This window comes from Mus musculus, chromosome 7, assembly GCF_000001635.26.
Source record: "Mus musculus strain C57BL/6J chromosome 7, GRCm38.p6 C57BL/6J".
NCBI classification, from domain to species: domain Eukaryota; kingdom Metazoa; phylum Chordata; class Mammalia; order Rodentia; family Muridae; genus Mus; species Mus musculus.
Genome location: NC_000073.6, coordinates 37,091,914 through 37,114,341, shown reverse-complemented (window position 1 = coordinate 37,114,341; position 22,428 = coordinate 37,091,914). Strand labels below are relative to the sequence as shown.

Sequence of the window (22,428 nt, the reverse complement as noted above, 5' to 3'; positions counted from 1 at the left end):
TTTCAAGGTTACTTTTAATGCTGATTTATTTTTTCCCCCAAGAAGTGTTGAAACTGAGCGATCAGAATTCTAGGTTAGACTCATCCATCAATCAGTGCTATGATTTGGGGTAACCTATATCCTATCCTTTGTGGACTCATTTCTACTGTATGCCCTGGGAGGACTCAGGGAACCGGGACTTCCTGGTTTGTGTGTGTGTGTGTGTGTGTGTGTGTGTGTGTGTGTGTGTGTGTGTGTGTGTATGTGACTCAGGGAAGCCCTTGGAATTGCCCACAGGGAAATAAAAGGCCAAAGAATTGCTGTGTTTCAAGGCTATCCATACAGCAGGAGGAATTCAATAAATGCCTAAGGGACCTGGACAGTATTGGTTGTCCTCTTGTGGCTGGCAGGTCCCAAGGCACCCAAGAGGCACCATGGGACTTTGTACCTTGTAGATGTATGCGTGCACCATGAAAGGAGAAAGCATGATGCCCCTGGTTATTCAGTCACTGAGGATTTAAAGCCACGGGTGGTCCCCAGAGTCTCTGTCGGTGGGTGGAAGCTGAGCATTACACTCCCTCACCCTCTGCTGAAGCATGGAAACATGCTCACTGTAAAAGTCCTAAGAAAGACGTGCTAGGATTTCCAGTCACTGGCTGTGCTTCCTCTCTAAGCATCAGATGGAAGAGCCAATCTCTTCCTTGGAATCTAGTTCCCTCCGTTTGTTGCTTAGGGTCCCACTACATACTGCTACGGGCCCGCTTATCACGTCCTGGAAGCAGAGGGTATTTGCTTGGTAGCCCGAAGGAATCCATCTTCAGAAGTCAGCCATCTTCTTTTACCCTGCCTTTTAAAGTGCAGGACTCCACCTGCTTTATCTTAAAGGGATTGCTTGTAAAGGAGGCTGTCTGAAGGCCATATATAAATTCATAAATTTCTAAAATTTGGCTTAGAGGACCCAGAGGGGCTCCTGGAGGCACAGACCGATTTCAGTCTTGCTTCAGTGCCCCAGAGAGTCATCTGGCTGCCAGTCCATTCTTCCCACTCAGAGAGTTGGGGCACCTACTACATAATTGAAGTATTAGTAACAGTTTCTTTCCCCCTTCTGCAGGCATTCCCAGAGGTCTGCCATTTGCTTTGCAGGAATGGTTGGCATTAAATACGCTGGGTGTCAGTACAGCAGTGAGGTGGTTAATTTTGACTGGATATTATGCTATATAACCACTTGGCATTTAACTTGAAAAATGGCTTTCTGCTTCACCTGTCAGCATACCGGTTCTCATCAAATAAGTGAGTGAGAAAAATTTTTAAATTTCAATTTCCTGATGCTATTAGACACTACTTCTTCCATACTTAAACAGTTTAGCAGGGCATGGACGGGTTTTGGTATGCACAGTGTGCTTTCCACCACATGCCATTACAATAGCTATTTTTTGTTTAAAGGGTAAGGAGATGCATGGATCTTTATCTCGAGGTTAGGAAAATGTATTGCAGGAACACGGCCAATCAGGCTCTGGATAACTTTGAACCATGGTGCCGTCCCAGCGCCCACCGTAGACGAGCAGAGATGTCAGAAGACGCTTAGAAATGAAGTAACTGCAGAGAGTAACCTTGCTCGGTACTTCAGGGGGAAATTGATCACTCATGTTAGCATTAATCTATTTTTACTGTTCCTTTGGTCAATTATAATTCAGTAAACCATGCCAGAGCCTTGCGTTCATGAACTCTCTCTATGTTTAAGATTAAAACCCCAGGCTCCTCTGCTTCGGTGAATTAGAGATCTCCCACGCTTCGTAGTTCAAACAGCTTCGTTAGCGTCACCTCATTTTGTTTAGACATCCTTGAAATGAAAAGCCTGTAGAGAGATGACAGCGTTTGATTTCTGCATTGTGGAGTCACTTTCTAATAACTCCTCATTTATACACCTTGACCCAGATGGAAAATGTACGGGTCATTAAGTGGGTTCAGATGACTACATCATGGGGTGGTACCCAGGCCCCACAAGTCTGCCAGCTCACCTGCTTTCTTCTGCTTTCAATCCATCCATCCATCCATCCATCCATCCATCCATCCATCCATCCATCCATCCAATCTATCCATCTATTTTTGAAATGACATTTAGCTATGAAGTTCAAGTTGAACTAACTCTGTAGTCCAGGCTGAATCATATGATTCTCCTGCCTCAGCTTCCAGAGAGCTGGGAGATTCCAGGGGTGTGTCACCAGTCATGGGCACGATCTGCTTCTCTACAGGAAATGACACTGAGCTGACCGTCACACTTCTGTCTTTGGCAGCAGTCGGCACTGTAGAGAAGTTGTATGGCTCCAGTTGTCCTGGAGCCCCTGCAGCTCAAGTAGCCTGCACTGCAGCCTGACCCTTTGCAGACAGAGTTGGTCCACTTTGTAATTTAATCTCCCAGACTTTGATTTTCTGATCTCTTTGTTCCTAGCCTTAACTTTTCTGTATCTTTATGGAGATGCTTCTAGAAGGAATAAATCATTTAAGATGTTAGACACTTGGGATAATATTACATTCCTTTACTTTGTCTGAAAGGGGTGTGTGTGTGTGTGTGTGTGTGTGTGTGTGTGCACGCGTGTGTGTGTATACAAGTATGTGCATATATGTGTGTGTTTATATGCAAGTGTGTATAAACATGTGTGTGTATGTATTATATATGTATTATGTATGTATGTATGTATGTATGTATGTATGTATGTATGTATATATGAAGTCACTCCTGTTGTATAGATGAGAACACCCAAGCTGAGTGGTCTTACCTGACCTATGGAGGCCTGGAGCTGGAAAAGGAAACACAGACTCTATTTTATACAGGAGCTAGAGAGATTAACTAAGCCAGCAAATGCAACTGGAAGGGCTTCAGCACAGGGCAAATCTTCTTGTTGTCTGACTGTTCTCTATCCTTGTTTTGTTACTTCACGACCCTCCCATAAAAGCACAGGTGACTAGCAACAAGGGACAAGGGATACCTACTGCTGTCAGCCTACACCAGCAACCCAGAGACCCAGCCGTCAGCCCGAGGGAGGCTATTTGTCTTCATCGGAAACATGAACCAGATTTCCCTGTAATGGGCTCCATATTTTGGCCAAGCCGCCTCAGATGTCTGGCCAATAGAAAAGCTGTGTCCTTCCTGCACAATTTCAGCCCTAAGAATCTGTGACTCTCACTCCCTGGAGGCCCAGGGAACAGGAGGAGGGCGGGCTTGAAATCAATAAATGGATTGCACACCTTCAGGGCCCTGCCATTTGTCATCTCTGACCTACACAGGCATTCTGGGATCAGACTAACCCGTGCTACGTGAGTTCCCACCATCTCTCTTATCCTCTACTCTGACCCTTCAAAATATTGCTTCAAGTTCTAGGAGGCTGGGTGGTAAGAGATAGGGCGGGAGGGAAACGGGGATCTAGCAGAAGATGAAGGGACAGAAAGCATCCTGAGAGCTTATGCCAGCTGAGTGGTGCCAATGTCATCCTGGCACCCTGACCTCAACTAAGAGCCTGACACCCTCCCTTCACTGACTGTAGTTCAGCCATGAAAGTGGACCTCATATAGCCCTCTGTTCTTCCTAGAAAGCCAAAGAAGAGGAAAAGGGGTGAATTAACACAGATATTCAGAGTGTGATCTCCAGTGAGATGCAAACTCAGCAAGTGCTTAAAGCCATCTATCCATCCATCCATTCATCCATCCATCCATCCATCCATCCAAAATATATTTTTGAGTTACCCATGGTGTGTCCAGCTTCTGCTCTGAGGTACGCAGCATCCTCCAATCCTGCACCCAGGAAAAGACTTCTAGTAAGGTTGGAAAAATAAGTAGAGGTCAATAGGGGGCTGAAGTGTTGGGGACTCAAGGAGAATGTCTGTACCCCTAGAGCTTGAGGGACACTAGGAAGAGGCATTACTTCAGGGGATCCTAGGTCTGGCATTGTCTCTATAAGCTAGGACCATGGAAGAAGGGGCTGCCTAGGGGCTGGTGAGCCAAGTGACAGTTCAGGTCCCCTCAAACCAAGGTTCTTAGGCACCACAGGAGGCTGTCAGGGCTTACCATTTAAAATTTGGAGACTATGGCAAGGAGAGTGGGAAGAGTGGAGGACAAGCAAAAAGATCTAGCTAGGAAGAGAGTGCCCAGATGTCCCCAGAGGGGACTCTCAAGACAGTGGATGACCTTTGAAGCACCGTGGAGTTCATCAAGAATCTATCAGGAAGGGGCTGTCATTCCAGGACTGTCATTTGACAAACAAGGGTTGCCTCTCAGTGCCTGCTTCTGGAACATAAGACAACCAAGCTATGGGGAAGGAGCTACCAGTAGACTACACCATAAGGAGCCATTTTAAAACTCAGCAGAGCTTTAGCCAAACAGCATCACTGTAGTGTCTCGGGAGGGTTGTGTTCAATAAGTTGTACTCAGTAGGACCAGCATAGTAGTCAGACACTAGAGACCCGAGGACTGAGAGAAGACACTGGGTAGCGTACTAACACCAGTGTGTGAATGATGATTGCTGTGTATGAAAACACGCACACAGGCTGACCAAGGGAATGCAATGGCCACTGCAGGCACAGACTCCACCTTGGGAGTGGAACTGGGCCATCCTGTGCCAGAAGGTCCATTGCCAACTCTTACTCTCCTTTCTCAGTCCTCATCCCCAGCCCGACATTAAGAGAGCCCGACCATTGCTGATCCGTAAGTGCCCCTCGAGGTGCGTCCACGTGTGTCACAGGGCCCCACCCCTCGAGGTTGATCCCTCATGCCATACCTCCTGTTGGCTGTTGGGCACAAATGTCCGTCGTCCTTCATATCCTTCTTTAATCACGAGAGAGTAATTGCAGATATTTAAACACCCGAGTTTCCTGCAGGAATTTCTATACTGGGTTTTATAGGCCTTTTATAACAGAACAAATCACAGTTTGGATGAAATTCTGGGAATTCTCTTGCAGGATAATCGAGCCTAGATTGCCTCCCCACTGCTAGCTTAATGCGCCTGTCCAAGTTTGGGATTTACTAGGGAGCCAATTTGTTTTAAGAAATTAACAAAAGCACTACCTAAGTACCACATTGAACATAAAGTTGCTTTTGTTTTTTTATTCATTTTGGCGAAAGGGGAAAAAATCCCCCACATTCTACAACTCACTAAACAGCCCTTGAAAATCATTTTTATGAAATTGAATTTCTCTCCCCAAATGACTCCCCCATGCTGAATGGGGCCGCAGCGTGGCCTCCCCATAACCCCTTGCTCACATTTGTCTCTTCAGCAGTTTGAGTTCAAACTTTGCAGACTTTGGCTGGCACCAGGGGCTCCTGGAATCTTCCTTTTTCGCTTTTGTCAATTTTTATTTATTGGTAGTTTTGAAGAAACACGGGGAGCCGCTAAGATGACAGAATTCTCAGATGGGGAAAGCAATATGAACTGAGATTTAGACAAGAGAGGACTAAATTCCCCACAGCCTAACCCCACACATACACAAATTAGGTTTTTCTTTTCTTCAGAATAGGGCCTGGAAATGCAGGAAGGAAAGACAATTCATTTGCAGCACTGGGTCCTTGGGAACCTCTTTGGAGAGAGCAACAGCAGCTATTTCCTCTGGGGGGAACTCTGTCTCCCTTGAACTGCCCTCCTCTGTCTCTGCCACTTGGGAAAAAAAATCTTGCCTAAAGTATAACTTATTTCTTGCCTGTGTGTGGTGGCAAAATCACAAAGAGCTACAAACCGTGTCTCTGTTAATCTCCCTTGTGGGGCAGCAGGCCTGTAGAGGTGTAATCTTTGCACCTAAGAGGGGAACCATGCCTGCCCCTGGTCTCCCTGTTGGATATGAGTGGACAGCATATCCCCACTGAGGTGTATGTAGGTGCTCTTAGGCTGAAAGGCTATAGGGGCAGGGAGGATCCAAGATGGTAATTTCCCAAAGGGTTTCAGGACTTCTTGTCATTTTTAGGTCTGATTATGGTGTATTGGGTCTAGAGTTATTGTGGGGAACAAAGACCATTAGGACAGAGCAGAAAAATTTCTTCTGGCCTGAACCAAGGTAGACCACAAGGCTGTGGAAGGAGCTGGAAGCCAGGGCTTCCTTTGAGCAGGCTGAGGTACAGGTACCTCAGAATGAGAAGGACCAGAATGTTCAGAGAACAATGCTTAGGCACCTGCTTGGTGGTTGTGGTGCTAGGCTCCTGTGGGTGGCAATTTAGTTGGACATTAACATTGCAATACAGGTGCATTATACATTCTCAGGACATGCATGGTTTGACTCCCATTCTGGAAGCAAACACACAAATATATTCTTAACCAAATGTCACTGCCCAATCCAGCCACCAGAATAAGAAAGACAGAACACTGGGAGATAGCACTGTCTTGCTGTGTGTTCCAGGCCCAGGCAAAGTATCTCCTATATGTGCCAGGCTCCCGTAGTCTTTCTTCTTTGGTGTCTATTCCTCCTCACACTAGATATAATCCTTTTGTACATATTCTACCGTGTCTTCTGCTGTCCCAGGGCATCCCTGAAATGCCTACCTGCAAAGCAACTTCCCAAGGTGGGAGACCTGGGCCAGCACAGACCCTGTAGGTCTTGAGAAAGAGCCTGTGTGTGCCAGACTCAGTGTCCGGTGCCATGCATCCGGTCCCAAAAGAATCATTTACAACCTCAGTGTCAGGGTCAGATGTCCTTGTGACCCTGATTCTGAGCTTCAATCATATCTGCTCTGGTCCTGCCCTGGCTTGTGGGCCTCATATCCCCAGGGGGTTAAGGCTCACTGCTTATATGACAGTTTTCCCTCCTTTGGGCTTCTGCCTTAGAACTTAGAACTTTGCAGGCACTAGAATAATCGGAAGGAGGTGAACCAGGAGGCAGGGCAGGGATGTTCTTTTTGTGGACATGTGGTTGGCTCCAGCTGATGCCTCTCACTGCAGGTATCAATCTCTCCCAGCTGCCTGCCTCCCGAGTGCCCTGTATTGGCCCAGTCTTGAACTGCAGTTTGCTTTAAGCTTTGAGCTGCAGAGACCCCCTCCTAAGCATCCTCATCAACTTACAAGTACAAGGCCAACCAACTAGAGAGAGTGCTGCTAGCCCTGCTTCGACGCACACACTTTCCAGTATCTCAACAAGAAAGAACTGGACATCTACTGAGTACCAGCCATAGGTTAACAGGTGGGAGTGCAGAAAAAAAAACAGACTATCTTTGTTCTCTTGGGAGTATCTTGATGGAGGTGACATAGTACCTAGGGGAAAAAAATAAAAGATCTCTTTAGATAGCAAGAGGGTCAGGATGGAGACCAGGCAAGGTGACAGGAACCAGGCAGCACTGTAATATAGCTGCAGGGAATCTCTTTGAGGAGGTAGCATTGGGGGGGGGGTATCTGAAGCAAAGCCAGTGGCCAGGGTTAAAGCTAGGAGGTGGTACTGTGTGGCTAGAGTAGCTGGGGCCTGGGAACAAAGGGAAGAGTTTTTCCCTGGATGCTGGTAGATGGGCATGAGTCATGGCACAGCTGGGAGTCTTCATCTCAGGTACCAAGCCTAGAGAAGCTGTGTGACCTAAGTCATCCTTTCTGTCCCCCCCCCCCAACTGATCTGAGTTGTCCCATCCTGTGGAAGCCATGCATTTGGTACACACACTTGGGGCAACAGGGGTGCAGCCAACATTGTTTTCCCCAAGGAATACATTTTTAATTAACAGGTTTTATTTACCACAACCAAGTTCACTGACGTTCACACAGTCACCTTTAAGAACATTTTAAATTATCAGGTTTTACTCATCACAGGAAAATCTCCCTGGCAGAAGGAGGGAAGAGAGAGCATTCCCACTCCCTATATGTGGACCCCGCCCCCCAGCCTGCTATCTCCTTTCACAGTAGGATACACACACATAGCTGATGCCCCATACAGCCAGGTTTCCTCTCCCTTTCCTGCTGTCTACAGGGTAAGGAACCGCCACCTTTTCTGATGTGGTTTGCCAAAGCAGGGACTGATTTTCCTCTAGCCAATGCAACTGCACCTTGTGCCTCATGTGCAGCAAGAGGAAGGGTCCCTGGCTCTATTAATTCCACATCACAGCCTTCACTGTCCCTCCAGTTGAAGTCCCTGCTGGAAAGTCTTGAAGGATCACTGGTTTTATTCACTGTCAATCTAACCATTCCTTTGGTAAAGAAGACCCTAGCATGGGCCAGGTCTGGAAGCAACAATCTCATAAATGGGATGTCTACCTTTGGCAGGGACAAAGACTCATCCTGCCTTTCCTTGGCAAATGTGTGTATTAAAAAATTTATCAAGTTCAGTTTAATATCCTTCAACTAATGGGGGATCTTTAGGACCTTTCTAAGTATAGAAATATTAAACACTGCCTCGGACACCACACAAATAAACAATATAAAAGTACCTTTGGTTGAGGCAAGAGAATGACCAATGAAGCCCATAGATGCTGTTTTGGTAACCCAGGTTCCTCGTGATGGTGATGACAAACCACATTGTGGCAATCAGAGTTCTAATGAGCCTCTAACTCAGTTTCTACCTTTATCCCAAAGGTACAGAAAATAGCACTGATTTTTTTTTAAAATATCAAGAAAACATCATTTGCTCTAAAATGTCCCTAAAAGCAGGTCTAAATTGCCAATAAAGGCTGAGTAATTGTATCAGCATGGATCAGAAAGCATTTCTCAGGCCCCATGAAAGAGTTTGCAGGGCTGAAGGGCTCCAGCCTGCTCTTCCCTGGCCCTCATAAAATCCTCCCACCCTTGGGTGGCAGAGAGAGGCAGGTTTTCAACACAATGCAAGCTCCCCGTGAAAGTCAAGCGCCGCCCCCACAATTCTAATTCAATAAGCATAATTTCTTCTGAGAAGTCTCTCTAAAAAAACTCAGGTGGAATCAAAGCAACCTGGTGGCTATTTGCTTTGGAGAAGTCCACCTTCCTCAGGATGGGTCCTTTCAGCCCTTGGGTCTGAGGTACTTAATTATTCTCCCCATGCAGCTTAACAAGGTGGGGGGCGCTAAGCTCTCTGCTGGTTCCACTTCCTAACAGGACCAGACTCTCCTCTACCTTAGCTATAATCACTCGACTAGCAAACACACATACAGTATAAATATTTAAGAAAAAGTAAATTCCATTAAGCTGCGGTGTGATAGATGTAGTGGTAGGTGCTTATCTTTGAAATATTAAACTCTAGACATTTATATCCATACAAAAAAGAGTTTCCTGCCATTTGATGAGAATTATGTGCCTGGCACTAATAAAATATTAAACTCCAATTTAAAAGATAAGTATCTTATCCACTTTTTTCATAATAAAACATTTTACTATGCTCAGGGAGGCCAATATGCATTGGAATTTCCATACAATACCATATTTACAAACTTTCATAAAAGTTTTGTGTCTGCATTTGTCAGCGGCTGGTTTTGCGCTGGCATCCTGATTATTCTCCCTAATGACCTGGTCTGCTTCAATAATGCATGATGGGAGGTGTACAAACAGACTTTGCTTTGTGCAGGGTGATTCTGTACTTTTGGGTTCGTGGCTCTCGCTGTCAGCTAATGAAATGGAGGGGGTCACTAAGGCTGCATTATCCTTTTCGGTCCCCATTATATAAATTAATGTCAAGCCGATGCGATGTTCCGTGTTTAAAATAACGGATACAAGTGTTAGAAATTACAGCCTGCAGTTTTCCTACTTGACAATGCATTATTTTTCAGCTGGAAATGTCAGTGTCTAACCCCTGCCAAGAATACTGTGGAGAGGGCAATGAGTAATAAGGGTTAGTTATCAAATTTAGTGTCTTTTGAAACCAGCCCAGGGTTGTCAGGGTGTGGGAGGAGAAACAGCCCATAAGGATGTGTGAATTGATAGAAGCTGAAATCTAGGGGACCCCAGACAAGATCGAGAGATGCTCCTGGGATGCTGTGGCCTGAAGGACCCGAGTAAAGATGGAGAAGGCAAGCCTTGGGAGAAACTCTGGGAGTCTCTCACCTAGGGGACAGGTTGTGAGTTACATCCGCTACAAGAATTCCTTTATACAGAATTCTCATTGGACCAGTGGTGTCTGTGTTCCCAATCTTTGTTAGGATGTAGCCACTGAGGTTGCTGCTTTGAAATCTCGGCTTTGCCTTAGAAATTGCTGCACTGGTTTTCGGTCACATCTAGAACATTCCTGAGTCCTTCTGTCTGTTTGGACCTTCGATAGTGGGAGAGGTCCTCTGCCCCCATGGAGTCAGCCGTGATGAGGGGATTTTTTTTTATCAGCAACTCTTTCATCTTTCTTCTTTGTTTTGATAGATGCCAAAAGACAGGATGTCTTAAGAAATGTAATTACCTAAGAGGGTGAAAAACCACGAGGCATTCAAAAATAACAAACAACAACAAAAAAATTGCTATGGTAGGGGGGAATCTTCCATACTTTCTCCCTCAGGGTGAGAATGGAAATGAACCCTACATCCCAATGCTATGTCAATCAAGTCATGAGCAAACACAATATTTAGCTTGGGGGATCTGTGTGTGGTAAGACAAGTTAAATGCTTCTCACATCCGGAGACATTTTCCATTCTCAAAGTGACATTGGACCCCTGAAGCGGTGTTCTGGTGGATGAGACCCACACTTACTGTGAGCCTAGGAGTTTTTACTCATCAGAGAACTGTCGTGATGCGGACATGCCTGCTTCTCCTACAGACCACCGAGTGCTTGGCCAATAGTGGCCAGAGTGTCCTGTGAACATCACCAGTTCAACACTTCAGAGGAGAGTGCTGACAGGGTGCTGCAGAGAGAGCAGAGGTGGTGATCCAGGGAGATCATAAAATAATAAACACCCAGCAGACAGAAAAGACAGCAGGGAAGCAGGTACGCTTCCCTGTGGGTGTGTGTCCCAAACATATAGGTAGATATCATTTTCCTTTCTCATTAGCACACAGGGTCATCCGTGCTGGTCAGAGGTCCTGTTAGCTGGTGGCCGACTGCTGTGTCCCTTTGGCAAGCTACAGATGCTGACTAATTCCTAACCAGGACCTCTCTCTCTCTCCTTGCCTTCCATGTAATGAGAGGTGTGGAATTCTGTATATTTTCTTTTGTAGATTGCTGCAGAGACAACAATGTATCCTGCATCCACTAATTAGATCAGGATAAACCCCCACTTTGTAGCTATAATGTCCATTAAGAGCAAAACAGTCACATGCTCACTTCTTTATCTCCTGACATTTGCAAGGCATATCTCCCTGTGAGGAGTCTCTTCAAGCCTGTCTTTCCAGGATGCTTCCTAACCAGTCAGCTCTTCCACAGGCTGTGGTCTGAGACGTTAGCTTGCCTTAGGATCTGCCTAGATATGTACAGTTGCTGTGGTAAAGCACTCTGACCAATGGCAGCCTGGGACAGGGAGAAGTTTGCTCCATCTTACACTTCCAGGTCACAGTCCATCATGGAGGGAAGTCTGAGCAGGAGGGTACGACAGCAACCTGAGCAGACCTGCTTATGCAAAGTAAGGTACCTCTGACCAAGGAATTCGCTCACAGCCAGAGAAACACAGCAGTGGCCATGGAGGGCACTGCTCACTGGTGAGCTTGCCCATGGGTTTGTGTGTGCCTAGCTTTTGTAGGTAGCCTAGGACTGCCTGCCTAGAGATGGCACAGCCTACAGTGTGCTGGGTCCTCCTGCATCAGTTAATAATCAATGGATGAGGCACAGCTGCTCACTAGCTGTGTGAGGTCAGGTGAATGGCCTAACTTCTCTGAGCTACTGTTTCTTTTACCTGCAGATGGAGATCATCCTGTAGAATAATCCACGCTCAGAGAGACAAAGCTCTCATGGTCTCTCTCCTATGCAGGGGGAGAATGAGGAAGGGAGGTGGATGGGTTGAGATCTCTACTAAAGTGTGTTATATGCTTATTATATATGAAGTGCCATAACAAGATGTGTTATCCTGTCCATTGGGTCTGAGCTGATGAAAATACAGAGTCAATCATCCTGGCACATGCCAGTCAGAGGTGACCAGCACTCTGGTGGGTAAGGCAGTAAGATCACTAATCCAATGCCATCCTTGGCTACATAGGGAGTCCCAGGTTAGCCTAGGCCATATGAGACCAGAACACCTGAAACTTCTGACTACTGGTGTAGCTATATTAGGCTCTGGAAAGCTCCCATATAGCAGGGCTCTGTGGAGTGATACTGTCAGGTGAAGGCAGTGTCCTTTGGGGTGGGGTAGGCATGGGGACACATTCCTTAACAAAGGTTGGTCTACTTTTTGGTTGAGAGTGAGTCGGTGGCTTAAAGGACTTGGTTTTGGAGTTAGCTGTTAGAAGGAGGGCTGGAATAAAAATCACATACACATGCACTCACATGCACTCACACACACACACACACACACACACACAGAGAAAGAGAGAGAGAGAGAGAGAGGCATTCCCATGAACATGCACATACACACATGTGTACACACACCCATACACATACACACATACATACGAATGACACACACACGTGCACTCACAGCTATGTGTGCACACACACTGACACACACACACACACACACACACTCCTGTGCACAAAAATGGTACATACATATGTACATATACAAATACACAGACACACACATATACACATGTAGCCCCATACACAAAATGTCATGTCACACATGTGCACATACAGCCATGCGTATACACACACATACATACCCACAGTCACACATACATGCACACACAGGCACCCACACAATGTGCACATGCACACATAGGCACCCACACAATGTTCACACACACACACACACACACACAGAGCACCCTGAAGGAAGCAAAGCAAACAGAAAGAGGCTTCAGAAAGTGACCTGGGAGAAGAGCAAACATCCACAGCAATGGCAGTGACAAGCCATCAAAGCATCGACATTGCCTTGTGGCTCAGTGACACGAGTTTCCCAGCATTGGCAGCTGTCCTTGGTATCCTGAGATAGGAGGAAGAGGAAAAGAAAAAGCAAGAGAGGAGAAGAAGAGGAGAAGGAAAAAGCAAGAGAGGAGAGGAAGAGGAGGAGAGACAGGAGGAGGAAGAGGAGGAGGGAGAGGAAGAGGAAGAGGAGGAAAGGGCCTCTGTCCTCACCCCCAGCCACATCACCTGTATGAACTATTTTCCCTTTGTGTTCCAGCTGCCCAGAAACTTGTGTGGTGCCCAGCATGTGCCTTGGTTGTCCAGCCCTGCACTGCAAGGCATTCGGCAGTTACAGACAGAGACTCACGCTAGACTCCTCAGCTCCAAAGCGGTGTGACTGTGGGCAAGCTGCTCAACCTCTCTGAGACACGTGTGTCATATCAATAATAAGGAGCATCCATCCTGTAGCAACACAACGAGGGTTAATTTAGTGTGCACTGTAGAGAAACGGTTCTCAACTGTGGGTCGAGACCCATCTGGAGTCAAACAACCATTTCACACGCGTGGCATATCAGACATTCTGTGTATCAGATGTAAGATGATTCATAGTAGTCTTGAAATTACACTTATGAAGTAGTGATGAAAATAATTTTATCGCAGGGGTGTGGGCACCACAACACAAGGAACTGTATTAAAGGGTTGCAGCATTAGGAAGGCTGAGAGCCACTGGTGTAGAGGTTTTGTGTGACTTTTTTTTCCCTCTGGGCTATAGATCATAGGAAAGTGCAGATCCTGAGCACAGTCTTGAAGATCCCTTTTCTGAGGTGGGAAAGAAAGGACTCCTCTCCCTCCTGCCCGTGGATGACTGAAGGCTTAGTCTTTTTCTCCATTTCCCTGGAAAGCCCCACATTTCATGTCATGCCAGTCAGACTTCAGACTTGCTTGGCAATCCCAGAGATGAGAGGGAGAGGATCTTAAGCCCACTCCTCCCCAGGACACCTGCCTCATCAGGCTCCTGCTTAAGGTGGACTTCTGCCCCACCAGGAACCTGCTTAAGGTGGACCTCTGCCCCACCAGGCTCCTGCTTAAGGTGGACCTCTGCCCCACCAGGCTCCTGCTTAAAGTTGCATGCAGAATGCCCTGCCTGGATGCTCTTCACACTTTTTACATTTTTAGGCTTCTTTGTTCCCTCAGCCCAAGCTGAAAGTCAAGAGATGAGGACAGGTTGCACAGTACATACATACATACATACATACATACACACACACACACACACACACACACACACACACACACACACACACACACAGAAGTCTAACTTGGGCTTCCCATGTGAGCATTTCCTCGGGTGATTGGAGCAGACATTTAGAAGGCAGAGGCCACATGCTCTGAAGCATCCTGGCTCTTTGAGTCACAGTCCAGCCACAGTGGTCACTGTCAGGACCTGCTGCCCTGCAGGGCAGTGTTTTTAGCAGTCAGTCTTCTGGTCTTCTCCCCTGGGATCCTTCTGTCTGGCAAAATGCAAGGAGAGAAGTTTAATCCTCTACATCAGGATTTTCAGTTAAGAAGTTCCCTGGAAGGGGAGCCAGACATGATGGTTCACAGCTATGGTCTCGCTGCTCAGGAAGCTGAAGGAGGAGAGCCACAAGCTTATGGCCAGACAAGAAGGAGAGTCACAAGCTTATGGCCAGACAAGAAGGAGAGTCACAAGCTTATGGCCAGACAAGGAGGAGAGCCACAAGCTTATGGCCAGACAAGGCTACAGAGTGTTACCTGTAGAGGAGTTAGAAAGAACCTGTCTCAACAACAACAACAACAACAACAACAAAAACAACAGAGAGCCAGGGCTATGGCTCAGTGATAGAGTGTTTTTCTAGCAAGTAAGAGAATTTTATTCCCTGTAGTTTGGAAGGATTAAAAATATAGGAAAGACTGGTGAACGGAGGGAAGAGGGGAGAATAAAAGGAGAAATTTAAAAGGAAGGGAATGAGGGGTGGAGGAAAGAAAATGGAAGAAGGAAACTAGGCATCCGGAGGGTAAGAGAGAAGGAATAACAGGAGTGGAGAGGGGGAAAGAGAAGGGGGAGAAGGGAAAAGAAGGGGGAAGCCAATGAAAGGGAGAGAGATGACTGATTGATGATTGGTTGATTGATTGATTGAGACCTGTCCTTATGGCCCCTGTGCTAGGGGCAAGCCTTTGTTCACTCTGCCTTCCCATGAATCTGAGCCCTCCTTTCTGTGTGACAGGGGCAGGGTGGGTGGCTTCTGCCTCTAATCTAAGGTAAAATTAACGCATATGCTCCTTGGGTATTTTCACAGTGTGCGACTCCCAGCCAACGTGAGTGTTTCCACACACTGCCTGCTTGAGAAGAAGATTTGCATATGCATTAAGGCCACTTTATCAGGAGGCGCACACAGAGGAATGACACATCTCACTGACAGTGCCTGGGTGACGGATAACTCCACACAAAACATACAATTGAGAGGCAAAGAGGAGGAGGAGGAGGAGGAGGAGGAGGAGGAGGAGAAGGAGGAGGAGGAGGAGGAATAGAATTAAGGGCTGGAACAGCAGCAACATGCTCGGAGCGGGAGGCTCAGATTAACTGTTGGGCACACTTCCTCATGCTGCTTGAGTCAGGTGGTGACAGGTGTGTGTGTGTGTGTGTGTGTGTGTACACGCATGTCCGTGTGTCTGCTCATGTATGTGTAAGTGAGGGTGCAGTACCACTACACCATTGACAGCCTCAGTGCTGGGACCATGTGCTCTCACCCTGAAGATGTCTCTACCCAGAATGTTGTCCCAGCAGATGGTCCCATGGGGCACCCAAAGGACAACACTGGTACCTCATACAATTGAGCTTCTGGGATTTTTTTTTTGTCTTTTGGGCATTGTGAGTGAGCAAATAGAGAGATGGGGAGAAGTCACAGGTGGGGATGAAGGCCAGAGTGTCATCGGGAACCATACCCAGCTTCGCCCAAAGAACTCTCAGGAGGACCTGATTCCCTAAGGTCTTGGTTATGGAGTAGAGTGTCTCTATTCACTACCAACAAATATTCATTTTCTTTCTCTCAGAATCTCCTCCTTGAGACTCATAAAGGCTTAGATCTTCTTCTCATCAGTTCAATGTTCAACAAAGTGCACCATTCCCAAGAAGACCTGTTGTGAAGGGACCCTCACCTGCAAACATACCATAAGTACTTTAGTCTCATTTACAGAACTTAACCGTTCTTACATTTACCCTCCTCTTCCGTCCATCACCTATCCAGCTCCACAAGCATTCTTCCATCCATGAAAGCATCCACCCTCATTTTAATTATTGCTCTGCTCCATGTCTAGAGTGTCCATGAACACAGGGATGTGGTCTGCCCATCACCATCCCATCCCCACACTTAGAAATCTATAACAACCTGTGTGTGGGAGATGGCCAAGTGAGAGAATGCCAGTCCAGGCTGCTCATGGCTCTCCTGACCCTCTGTGTATGTCACTTACACCTCTGAAATGACAAGCCATTGTTCAGCATTGTGTCCCAGCCTCGCCTCTGTAAGAGCAGGATGTGTTGTTCAACCACCGAGCCATCTCTCTAGTCCCCTTATAAATGCATGAAATGTATAACAGTGGAATATGCTAGTGGAACATCATGTGACGTTTTGATAGGTTTATACACTGGGGTCTGTTGAGGTTGAGGTAAATATCTCCGTCTTCTCCGAAAAGTGATCACTTCTTCATTCAGAAAGCAAACATTCTAAATCCTTTCTTCCCACTTTTTGAGCCTCTCAGTACATGATGGGTTACCTACAGTTTTGTTCTATGCACAACAGACTGGAGTTCCAGTACTTCCAAGTGGGTCTATCCTATCCCTCTGCTGCCTACTCTATCAAGCCTTTGGCAACATCATCTACTCCCAACCCCTGAGATCAGTGTGCTAAATGCCATTATCTGAGAGAAGCCACACAGAGTTTAGCTTTCTGTATCTAGTTTATTTCACTGAAGCATAATGATGGCCAGCTCTACCATGTGGCCAGGTGTAACAGAACTTTGGTCCTCGTTATGGCAGGATAGAATTACTATATAGAGACAGTTCGGCAGGCTGTCTGTCTTCTTATTCTTGAGTCTGTAGGAGTGGCTTCTTTGGCGGTGGGGAATCTTAGGCACATGCTGGCAACCTTTCCCCTCAAAGCCCTAATACCTGCAGGACTCCAGTGCTGGTCCTGTATTGATGAAGCTGCTAGCCGGCAATCCACTCCCCTGACTGATCCTTGACTGCTCTTTGTGGGACTTTCCAATGCTATTGTGGAAAAGCACTTTCCAGACCCATGTGTGCCCTGTCCCTAAGTTACCCTCTATGGGACAAACAATGCAGTGTGCATTGTGTGTGTTTGGGGTGTGTGTGTGAGAGAGAGCAAATTATATGCAATTAACTGAATTAGGCTTGTAATTAATCACATCAGTCAGTAATGTCTGTTTATATCACCCAAACTTGCCGGCTCTTTTCCAATGTGCTTCAGGAGAGTTATTCAGCCAGCCCGAGGGCGTATCAGGGTCCCTTGAATGTCTTATATTTTGTCTGTATGCTGCTCTTTAAGCCAATGACCAGCTGAAGATGCACACTCCCTCAGATTACAGGGACTAAGCAAGTGGCTGACTGCAGCTAACCCTACTGTCAGTATTTAAGGTTCCTGGGGTCCCTGGCGTATGCATATTTTAGAGATTATTTGCTAAATGCCCATCCTAGAACTCCATTGTTTTGCTCAAAATGATTGCCTCATCACAAACCTCCCTGGCTACTGTGTCCATCTCTGGTGAGATGTATTTTCCTCCCACTGTGGGCTCTGAGGAGGGTGGGTTGTCTTCACGCTCTCTAACCTGGGAGCTCTCCTCTGTCTCAGATGGGAGTCCATAATAGTTGGATACTCTTGGCCATCCTTCACTTGGAATTTATGGGGTAATTTCAGCCAACCGGAGACCTTGTGCAGCAGTTTTCATCTTTCTCAAGGCTGCCTCTCTTTCTTGATGCTGGAGAATGGCCAATTATTCCTTCTGGTCTCTTTGGATGTGAATTGTAACAGATCAGCCGAGAGTCGCAGTTCAACATTGTTAAGCTTATCAATATAAATATAATGTTAAACCCCTTTTAGATAATTGGAGCTATGTGTGAAAATGTGACCAATTTGTGCATAAATTGGTCCTACACGTCTTCCTGGCAGAAGCAGAGAGAGAAAGAGAAAGAGGGAGAGAGAGAGAGAGAGAGACCAACCATATGCGAGACTGGATCGCTTCTGCTCAGGGATTCTTTCCACACCTTGAATTAGAGATCTGGTTTCCTGGCTGCTGGCAGTTGGAAACCTGCACAGGTCCTGCAAAGGCACGAGGTCCTCTGCCCCCTTGAAACCAAGCCCTACCACGCTAGAGGCTCCGAGGGAGTATCAACAAGGCACTCGAGCATCACAGCAGTGGGGAACTTGCCGACAGTCTTGAGAATTAGACATCTCGGCTTGGCCAGATACCAAATTCAAACAACCAACTGGAGAGGCTGACGCCCAAGGAGAGAGGAGAGGGTGCAGAGGGGAATCCTGGAATCAATTCATCAGGCTTGGGAATCTTGCTACCACATCGGGATGCTGGGAAAATCATTCTGGCTTCTTGTCGTGGGAGTATGCGTGTGTCTGTGTGTCTGTGTTTCTGTGTGCCCGTGTGTGTGCACAAGCGCGCAAGAGAGAGTGTTTGTAGGGCTTGGTAAGGAAGGTAGGAGAGAGCACTAGTTCATTTCTCTAGGGGCAAATCCTCCGGAGCAAGTTAAGGGACCAGAAGTTATTACAAAATGGCTCCTAGCATTCTGCAGCTTACGAAATGTGTTTAGCAAAAATCAATCCTTCTAACAATACCAAGTGAAATATTGTTCTCCAAACTCTACCAGTCAAGAAGTTCAGGTTCTCAGGAGATTACGAATCAACACAAAACCACCACAGATACAAAAGAGGAGAGACGGGCATCTGCAGTCTAAAGTGGTGTTTCAAGCCCTCTTCCTACCTGCGGGCTATAGTAAGAATTCCTAAAGGGAATGAAGGGGCTTATGGCTCCTGTACCATCACACTGGTTATGAGGTAGTGTGGTGGCTCTCAGTTGCCAGGTCAATATGTCCCTGGCATGGGACAGCTTCAAGCAGACCATGGCTCCATGTCTATGATCTTGAGATAGCACACTTGCCTTTGAGAAATGAAGGAGCTGCCTGGCCGTTGGGCACAGCTCAGCTTTGCTAGAAAGTAGACCTCTTGTTGGGTCCATCCCAGCTAACTGAAAACACAAAGGCTTGCTACCTGCCAAGCCCCAGCCTCCATGCTTGACCTTTGACTTCTAAGGGGTGCTTTGGGTAGGTGTTCAAAGGAGCTTTCTGAAACCAAACACAGCTACCTAAGACCTTTGCCCTTGAAAACAGAGTTGCTTCCAAGGAATTCAAGAAGGTTGGCCAAGTGTCTGTGTGTGTTTCCGGCCCCCAATTCAGTGACCAGGGAATCCTCAGCTCTCTGCCTCTTCCCTACACTCTAGGGAATGGAGTGCAGAAAGAGGCATCTTGGACATCAAATGCTCTGTTCCAGCATTGAGATGAGTTAAACAGACATGAATCAGAAAACATATGGATCCAATTTTGGTTTAAAAATTAATGGGAAAACACATTCCCATCAAACTCAAAACAATGAAAAATATTTTTTAAGCAGGCAAAAAATCCAAAATACAGCTGGGTTTGCCCGGCTCTGCGTGGATTCCTGACGCCCATGATCTCCTTGCTGGGTTTTTTTTAGAGTGGCACACGGAGTGGAAGGATGCGTGGGATAAATTAGGGCTGTGATGGTTAGATGCAGGTTTCAAATGGGATGGGCCACCCAGCCCAGGACAGATCTCTTAAATGTATTGTTGGCTGGGTGGAGTGGTAAACACTTGCAATCCTAATGTTCTGGAGGCTTTGGCGGGGGGATAACAAGTTCAAGGCTAGCCTGAACTGTGTAGTGAGACCCTGTACCAAAAAGGTGAGGGTGAAGAGATGGCTCCGGGTGAATTGTGCTTGCTGCTCTCGCAGCAGATCTGAGTTCAGTTCTTAGCACCAACGGGAGGTGGTTCTCACTCGTCTGCAACTTCAGCTCCAAGGGATCCTACACTCTTCTCTGGCCTCCACAGACAACCACACATATGTGACGTATACTCATTCAGACATAGACCCATGCGTAAGAGTAAAAGTAAATCTTAAAATACATAAAGGCAAGAACCAGACCTTGTCTGACAGTTGAATCTTTGCCGACAGATGCTCAGGTTGAGACATGTCGGTGTAGAGAGTATACCTGGTATGTGCCACCGTGAAGAGGGCACAGACATGCCTCTGGAGGAGAAGCTGGGTTCCTTCACTACCCCAAATGCCTCATGCACTGAGAAAGAGAACAGCAAGTTCCTTGGCTGCCAGGTTCAGTCTGGGACCCCATGCTACAGGAGAATAGTTTTTCCCAGCCTGCCTTGCCCTGGTGAAACCATCCTCTCCCTTCCTACAGCCCCCTGGATCTTTGCAATGCCAGACACTCCGAGCTGCCAGCTGAGACGACTCCACTGAACCAAAGCCATTGCCTGGCATCCCAGCAAGCCCTGCTTAAGGATCAGGGGTGAGGCCATCTGTTGACAGGAGTAAAGACAATGGGAAGGGAAGGCTGCAGCCACCTCAGTGGTCTTCAGCCAGCCAGTCTGGAGCCTCTAAATTGCTCTGAGTCTCCCTAGGATTTTCTGGTGGATGTGTCTCCGGCCAGCCCCTGAAACCCTCTGTACCTTGCTCTCCTCAGAAGATGGCGTTGCTTCTTTAAGGACAAAAAAAAAAAGTAGATGAGATCCATCAATGATAGCCATTGCTAGTATACTTTAACCAGATCTTTCAGATCTCTCTTTTGGCTTCTCTGGGATATCGATAGCCATTCTCTGCACATTGTCTTGCTTTTCTCTCTTGTCTTAAGACAGGGTCTTGTTGCAATGTCTAAGCTGAAAAGTCTATCATGGGAGCTCTGGAGAGACCCTGAGGCATTTTTGGAGGGTATAAGAAGTTTATTAAAAGAGTTATTACTGTTGTGGATAGACAGATAGGCAACAGCCTGTCCCTAAGGACCTTAGCACCAGAGACAGTCAACAGTGTGGCCTCTGAAGGAAGGAAATCAGGGCCCACAAGAGTCTTTTTGTACCTGCCTGAGAATGGGGGAGGTTTCACAGCACAGGCCTCCAGCCAGGATCTGTGTTTCCGACACAGGAGGAAGGGAAATGATAAGGATCAGGGTATGTGACCTCTACCCCTTTGATGTAAACTCACTTCTCTGGTACCTGGAGGGTTCATGGCTAGTGTCATAGGAGGGTGCCCATCCTTACCTTTGAGAGAGAGTGGCTTCTGCGGCGAATGCTGTGGTCGAAGAAGCAGCTGGGCTCTTACAGAGCAGGCCAGCCGTGAGCTTGGGCTCCTCCTGCCTCAGCCTCTAGTGTTTGGAGATTTCAGGTGTGCACCGCTCTGTTTTAGGCTGCTCACTGCCACAGACACACACACACACAAGTGGTGACAGGTGTGTGTGTGTGTGTGTGTCGGGGAGGGGTGTATTTGTGGGCTCCAGCATGGTACTTAGAAGCACCGGTTTCCAGTCAGCCTTGTCACCTTCATGCATCCCTCCCCCCTACCCATGCCTGGTGTCTGGGAAATGAGGTGATAACGGTTTCCAACCAACGGACTTGTTTTAAAGATTAAAAAAAAAAGTTAATACACAGAAAACATGTCACTGGGCTGCTAGCACATCCTAAGCGTGAAATAAAAGTAGGTTATCTTATTGCTTCCACTTCCTTCCTGGCACTGTTCAGATATGCCCATGCCTCTCCTCTTGATGAAGGAATTTCTTATCAACCTCCCCGCTCCAGTCCACTAACAGTTACTATAAAACAACTCCCTCCCTGCCCCTCTCTCTTTCTCGTGTGTGTGTGTGTGTGTGTGTGTGTGTGTGTGTGTGTGTGTGTAACTAACAGAGTACAGGGATATCATTTTTGTGAGTTCACACTCATGTGTCAAGTGCCTCCTCCGCTCCAGCTGGTGGCAGAGGAGGGCACTTGGTGGCCATGCTCTTTTCTCTCAGGATAGCTCCATCCCACAAAAGCAAAGACTCACTCTTCCCCGCAAGAAGGCACTCATCTGTTCTTCAGCGTTATACCCATATCCCAGACTCCTCCAAAAGGGCAACCTGGGTGCGTTTGGAAGGAAACACGCCCCATGAGACCATTCTACCCAATCCACCCCTCAAATAACTGTCTTCCTTCCCAGTTACCCTTGCTTTCAGGTCTACTTTATCTTGGTTGTTTAAGAAAGGAAAACTATGGATAGGTCTTTCTCCTGCTGAAATTCTCTCTCTTAACTGTACGCTCTTTCAGCTCTGTCCATTTCCCTCCATCAGTGCTTCTTGCATTGTTCCCTCCCTGGCACTGGGCCCCATACAAGTTTCACTCATACAACCATATTTTGGGGGTGCTTATAACCAACTTAGGTTGCATTCTTGCCCTCTTTCACTCCAACCCCACCCTGGGGAGTATCTCCTGAGTCCTCTTCCTCTGTAGATGGAAT

At 47.0% G+C, this 22,428-nt stretch overlaps 1 long non-coding RNA gene across 2 annotated transcripts; it reads right to left on the bottom strand.

Annotated features, from left to right (window-relative positions):
- Window positions 1–1,520: 1,520 nt before the first annotated feature.
- Gm36830 lies at window positions 1,521–21,510 on the bottom strand. Of its 2 annotated transcripts, none has more exons than XR_881977.2 (4): window positions 21,201–21,510; window positions 4,751–4,844; window positions 3,721–3,788; window positions 1,521–1,834 (listed from the first exon to the last, which is right to left on the bottom strand). It is a non-coding gene; the product is annotated as a predicted gene, 36830 (long non-coding RNA). The 2 variants fall into 2 exon arrangements; XR_391274.1 differs by lacking the exon at window positions 21,201–21,510 and adding an exon at window positions 5,233–8,861 and having other exon boundaries at window positions 4,751–4,876.
- Between the last annotated feature and the right edge of the window lie 918 nt (window positions 21,511–22,428).